Source organism: Lathyrus oleraceus, chromosome 4, assembly GCF_024323335.1.
Source record: "Lathyrus oleraceus cultivar Zhongwan6 chromosome 4, CAAS_Psat_ZW6_1.0, whole genome shotgun sequence".
In the NCBI taxonomy this organism is placed as follows: Eukaryota; Viridiplantae; Streptophyta; class Magnoliopsida; order Fabales; family Fabaceae; genus Lathyrus; species Lathyrus oleraceus.
This window is the reverse complement of record NC_066582.1, coordinates 260,490,490-260,497,286: the sequence shown is the minus strand read 5'-3', so window position 1 is coordinate 260,497,286 and position 6,797 is coordinate 260,490,490.

Sequence of the window (6,797 nt, the reverse complement as noted above, 5' to 3'; positions counted from 1 at the left end):
CTTCTTTAATTTCAAAATCTCTCCCCCTTTCAAAATCTTCTTTGCTTGTGATTTCTAAACTTAGACTTTATTGCAAATTAGAAACTTTGGCCTTATACCATTGCATTTTCAAACTCTTTTTCTTAAATCAAACTTGTAAATGAACTTAACTATACTTGACGTAAAATTTTCAAAAGACAAAAAGAACTAACACCTATTCAAACCTTTTTAGGCCTTTTGTGCCTCATTCAAACTTAATTTCTTGTTAAAAAGCAATTCACTCACTTTGAAATTGATACCACAAACTACGAGGTTTTGATCCCTCATTTTTATGTTGGTACGTAGGCACAAGTCCAAAGGTTTTGTCAAACACAAAAATATAATTAATGAATTCTTTTCTCATCCCCACACTCTATTTATTGCAAACGTCATTTTGTATAAAAACACATATGCACACAAGAAAGGGCTCCCTAGGAGTACCTAGGACACTTTGGGTGATAACACCTTCCCTTTGTGTAACCAATACCCTTACTTGTAATCTATGGCATTTTATTAGTTTTTATTTGAAAACTTTTTATCTTTGGGTTTTGTTCGTACTTTTCCCTTTTCCCTTGGAAACAATAAAAGCGCGGTGGCGACTCTGGTTTTATTGACGTTAATTTTATCCATAGCTTAATGGTCATGAATTTACCGCTATAGATATGAAGGCCATCCAAGTTCCATGGTTAATTTAAAGATGTCTTATCCAATCTTTGATTTTTGAGAAATGTCAAATTCTAATTGCAAGGGCATGTGACAAGAGGAAACATTATAGGTCATTTTGGGGCATGAGCATTGAACAGGCAATTTTCCTCAACTTCTAAAATCCATAACTCCATGGGGCATGGGCATGAGCATGAGCATTGTGACCAAATTTAAGAGGAATGAAATATATACAATGTTGATGAAGAAACCAATTTCATTTGAAGCTCATAGCAAATGTTATTCAAGGTAGAAGAAGTGGTCATTTGACTTGGTACTTAGAAAATTTTCAACCATGTTTGATTTCTCCAACTTGTACCTCGATATTCATCATGATCCAAGATCCAAATGAAAAAGTATTCAACATAAAAGTTGTTCCCCTTGATGTCACATTTCCAAAACATCCAAGATCACTCCATTTGGATAAGAATTGAGAGATTTGCGCATGGCTCCTTTGTTTGGTTTATTTTTGAAACTTTTGCACTCAAGTCATTAATTCCTTTTGAATGCTTCCATGTAATAACTTCATCATCAATTTCACACGAATTGGAAGTGGATTGCATCATTGGTTGGGCCTAATTCCATGCCCATGCACCCATGCACCCATGCACAATATTGCTATTTTTGGCTCAATTTGTAAATGGTGCAAAACTAAATTCCATAGCCTATAAATACAAGTGCATTGCTTCAGAAATGATAGAGACACCCTGCCCAAGCCTTACCAAGCAAACTCAGAACCCTACTCCATAGAATTCCTTGAGGATTTCATTGAAATCGTGTTCTTGATTCAACTTTTATTTGTGAACAACAACTCCAAGGATTCATATCCATTTTCATCTCAATTGATTACTGCAAGCAAGAGGAGGAAGAACCAATTGGAATTGCATCAAGATCCAGTCAAATCACTGCTACCCGAAGGTGATTTTCCAAAACTTCAAGCCTTCGATTCTCACTCAATTCTCCACTGTTTTACTTGTTTGTTGGTTGTTTGAAGTCCTACCAATGTAGGCAATAAGATTGAGTTGCTTTGAGGTCAAATCGAAGTAACTCAGATCATGTACCTCAAAATTCAATTCCTCATATCTCTCAATATATTTGGAATTTGGTAAAATTGAGGCCAGATTCGAGCTCATGAGCTTTTTCTCTTTAAAATAGTGTCCTCACTTTTCATTTTCCTGATGGTTGGTGGTGGACCAGTCCAGTGAGGTCCACCGAAGAAGACAACCGGAGCTAGGACTTCGGTGATGTGTTGTCACGTCTCCTAGCCATCTGATCTATTTGAAGTGTCTTAATCTTAGCCATCTATTTTGATTACCAAGCATGTGCGGCGTTGACTGAAGACTATAGTGGAACGCGCGCCCTTGGCCATTAGATCTACCACCTCAATTAATCAGGGAGATATGATGACCCTCGTTTTTTCTATTTTTTTTATTATGATTTTTCATTTAATCCATTTATTTTGTTTAATTCATATAAATTTCGTTTTTCATCCAAAAAATATGGGTCTTTCACCAAAAATCTTTAAATATTTTCCTCTTTCATATTGTGAATTAGAATGATTTTTTGGATTAATTTTGATATTTTTCATGAATTAAATGAATTTTGACTTGTTTTAAATATTTTTAAAATACTTCTGACTTTCCAAAAATCATGAAATTTTTGTCTAAGGTCCTTTGACCTTGTTTGACCTAGGATAGATCCCTTGGCCATTTATTTGGTGTTTTGAAGAGATTTGAGGTTTTGTCCATTTTAAAATGCATTTTAATTCATTTAAAAATTGATTATTAATTGTATAATTTCTTGAAAGTTGTGTTGAGCCATTTTTATGGTCTTGTGATGTTTGACTTTCTCTTTGACCTAGGATAAATCCCTTGACCATTTATTTGATGTTTTGAAGGGATTTGAGGTTTTGTCCATTTTAAAATGCATTTTAATTCATTTTAAAATTGATAATTAATTGAATAATTGCTTGAAAGTTATGTTGAGCCATTTTTATGGTCTTGTGATGTTTGACATTCTATTTGGCCTTAATCATGGTTGATTTAAATTTTATTTGACCAATAATATTGGATTTAGAGGATTGATGAAATGTACATTTTATCTCCCAAAATGAATGAATAATATTGATCAGATGGAATTCCTTCTATGATCAATTTGGGTTTCTATTTCCCTCCTCCTCTTCATCTTCATCCCTATTCTTCCTCAATCCATCATTAACCAATGAAATCTCTTCATGTCTAATGCTAGTTGATTCATCAATGACCTTGTGTCAGATGAATCAACATGATCCAGACTAAGATAAGTCCCTCCCATTTTTTTAGTGTGTCATATGTTTTAGGAGTTTGGTTCTTTGTACCAAATATCTAACATGCATTAACATCTTGTAAGTGAGATTGTAAGTCTCTAATTCTTCATGGAATTGTGTGAAGACTTGACCTTTTTTTCTTTCATGAGAGCTAGTGGCGTACTTGTTGATTTATCCAAGTTTGAGCCATTCTCATGGATGATGTCTTAGTTCAAGAATTCATACTTGTGAATGAATGATTGAGTGTTCTACAAATAATGACTTAATAAATTAAAACTCTTCACTAACATTTGACTAACACTTCATTAATTTTGCTTTACTTTCAAGTCATTTACTTAATGCACTTTAAATTTCAGTACATTTATCATTCATATGTCATTTACATTTCATGCAACTTGTTTATGTTTCAGTCCTTTTCACTTTGCTCACTTGAGCCATATCTTGTGATTGTATATATTGTTTGTTTGTTTGGATTTTGTGTATGGTCTTAGGACCTTAAAACACATAATAACAATAAAAACTCTAAAAAACATCCTGGTGGACTGTTGGACTTGATCTGAACCTTTGGACTTAGGATAAGCAACTTTCCTATGCTTTGAGGACTTGGCCAATGCCACTATTTGAGACTGAGTTATCCTTGCTTGTGCCTTTCATCTGATGCAAGAGCCTTGAATGACTTTAACTCATCTTTCACTTTGACTTTGTGCTTAATTGTTATCCTGTTATTATTGTTGATGTTTGATGATTGTTCTGAGTTGGCCAAGGAATATTTTAATCTGAGGCATTGGAAGAAATTGAAGACTGCTAGCTATTGAATTGCTTGCTTGGATATTTTTTCTATCTTTATTTGATGCCGTGGTCTTCATATGGTTTTCTTGGATATTTCTTATGCTTGTTGCTTGCTAAAATTCGAAAGGAAAATGGGTTTCTATATGACATTCTTGTCTATGGGATTGCATCCCATTGGTAGGATCTTTTTAACCCTTAACTTTAAATTTTTTCCAGGATAGTCCCTTCATCTCCCCCCACTTATTAAATTCCAAAATCTCTCCCTCTTTTCAAAAACCTTCTTTGTTTGTATTTTTCAACTTGGACATATTTTAATGATTAGAAACTTTGGCCTTATGCCAATGAACTTTCAAATTTTTTCTTATCAAACTTGTAAATGAACTTAACAATATTGACTTTAACTTCAAAAGACAAAAAGAACTAACAAACCCATTCAAATTTTTGGCCTTTTATGCCTTTCTTGATTAAACTTCTGTTAAAAGCAATTCACCAACTTCTTTGAAATTTTTACCACAAACTATGAGGTTTTGATCCCTCATTTTTATGTTGGTACGTAGGCATAAGACCGAAGGTCTTGTCAAACAGAAAAATATAGTTAATGAATTTTTTTCTCATCCCCCCCCCCCCCCCCACACTCTATATTTTATCAAACATAGTTTTTACCAAATCACTTGCATACAAAAAAGGCCCCCCTAGGAGTACCTAGGACATTTTGGGTGCTAACACCTTCCCTCTGTGTAACCAACCCCCTTACTTGTAATCTCTGACATTTTATTAGTTTTGATTTAAAAACTTCTTATCTTTGGGTTTTGTTTATACTTTTCCCTTTTTCTTTGGAAACAATAAAAGCGCGATGGCGACTCTGGATTTATTGACGTCAGGTTTATCCATAGCTCGACGGCCATGAATTTACCGATACACTTAGCAAAATCATTGCACAATGAAGAGTTAGCAGAACAAAATACAATATCATCAACATATATTTTCACAACAAAAATATCATTCTTAAACGCTTTTCAACAGAGAGTTGTGTCCACTTTCCCTCTGGTAAAATTATTTTCCATAAGGAAGTTACGTAGTCTCTCATATCAAGCTTTGGGAGCTTGTTTCAGACCATATAACGATGTTTTTAGTTTAAAAACAAAGTCAGGATTTTGAGAGTTTTCAAAACCAGGAGGTTGGTGCACATATACTTCTTCAGAAATATATTCATTTAAGAATGCACTCTTAACATCCATCTGATAAAGAATTATGTTATGATTGACTGAAACGAAACTAAAAGTCAAATAGACTCTAACTTGGAAATTGGAGCAAAGGTTTTTGTATAGTCGATACCTTCTTGCTGACTATAACCTAGTGCTACCAGTCGAGCTCTGTTTCTGACAACCTCACCCTTCTCATTGAGTTTGTTTTTGAAGACCCATCTGGTTCTAATGACATGGGAACCTTTTATTTTATGAACAAGATCCCAAACATCATTTTTGGTGAATTGATTCAATTCTTATTTCATAGCTAGAACCCATTCATTATCCCGAAGAGCTTCATCAATAGATGTGGGTTCTATCAGAGATAACAAACCTATAAGAGTCTCTTTAGAAGGTTTGAATGAAGATATTATTCTTACTAGAGCATTTTTATCCTCTAGAATAAGTTCTTTAGAATGAGGGGTTCTTGATCTACTATTCTTCTGATGAGTTGGATCAACAATGGCTTCGAGTTGAATCGTATCTGAATCGTTTGCTTCAGATTCTTTAGCTTTGCCTCCTGAGTCTTTTTCTCCAGAATTAGTATCCTTGGATTCTGAAAGATTTATCTTCAGATCTGCATATTTCTCAACTAGCTTTGACTTTTCAGAGTCAAGCTTATCATTGAATCTAAAATGAATTGATTCCTCAACAATTCGTGTTTCTGTGTTAAATATTTTGTATCCTTTAGAGCGTTCATAATATCCTAACAATAAACACTTATATGCTTTAGAATCAAACTTGCCAAGATTCTCTTTAGTGTTCAACATAAAACATTCACATGCAAAAGGGTGAGAGTAAGAAATGTTGGGCTTTCTATTCTTCCACAATTCATAAGGAATATTACCCATAATAGATATGATAGAAATCCTATTATGAATATAACAAGTTGTGTTAACTGCTTTTTCCCAAAAATGCTTAGCCATATCAGTTTCTTAGATCATGGTGCGAGCTATTTCTTGCAAAATCTTATTCTTCCTTTCCACGACTCCATTTTTCTGTAGAACTCTAGGACATGAGAAATCATAGGAAATACCATCTGAATCAAAAAGATTTTCAAAATTTTTATTTTGAAATTTTCCACCATGATCACTTCTGACTTTGACTATTTTGCAGTTCATTTCAGTTTGCACTAGTGAGCAGAAAGTAGAAAACACGAAATGCGACTCATCCTTGTGTTTCAAGAACTTTACCCATTTTCAACAACTATAGTCATCAATGATGACTAATCCATACTTTTTTCCATTGATAGAGGCCGTTTTCACTGGTCCAAACAAATTAATGTGTAGAGGTTCTAATGGTCTAGAGGTAGAAACAACAGTTTTTGCTTTGAAAGGTAGTTTAGAAAAGTGGCCTTTCTGACATGCTTCACAAAGAGCATCTGAAGCAAACTTCATGTTGGGTAGACCTCTGACTAATCCAAGCTTATTTAGATGGAAAATCCTTCTCATGCTAACATGGCCCAACCGTCTATGTCATACCCATTGGGTAGACATTAGACATTTTACATTTTAATCTTCAAGATCAGAAAGTCTAATTTTATAAATGATGTTCTTTCTCTTTCCTGTTAAAAAGCATTTTACCATCTTTCTGACTGACAGACTTACACGACTTTTGATTAAATATGATACCTTAACCATTGTCACAAAGTTGACTAATAGGCAACAAGTTATGCATCGGACCATAAACTAAAAGAACATTAGTAATAGAAGGAAGTTTACCGTTACCAATTGTTCCAG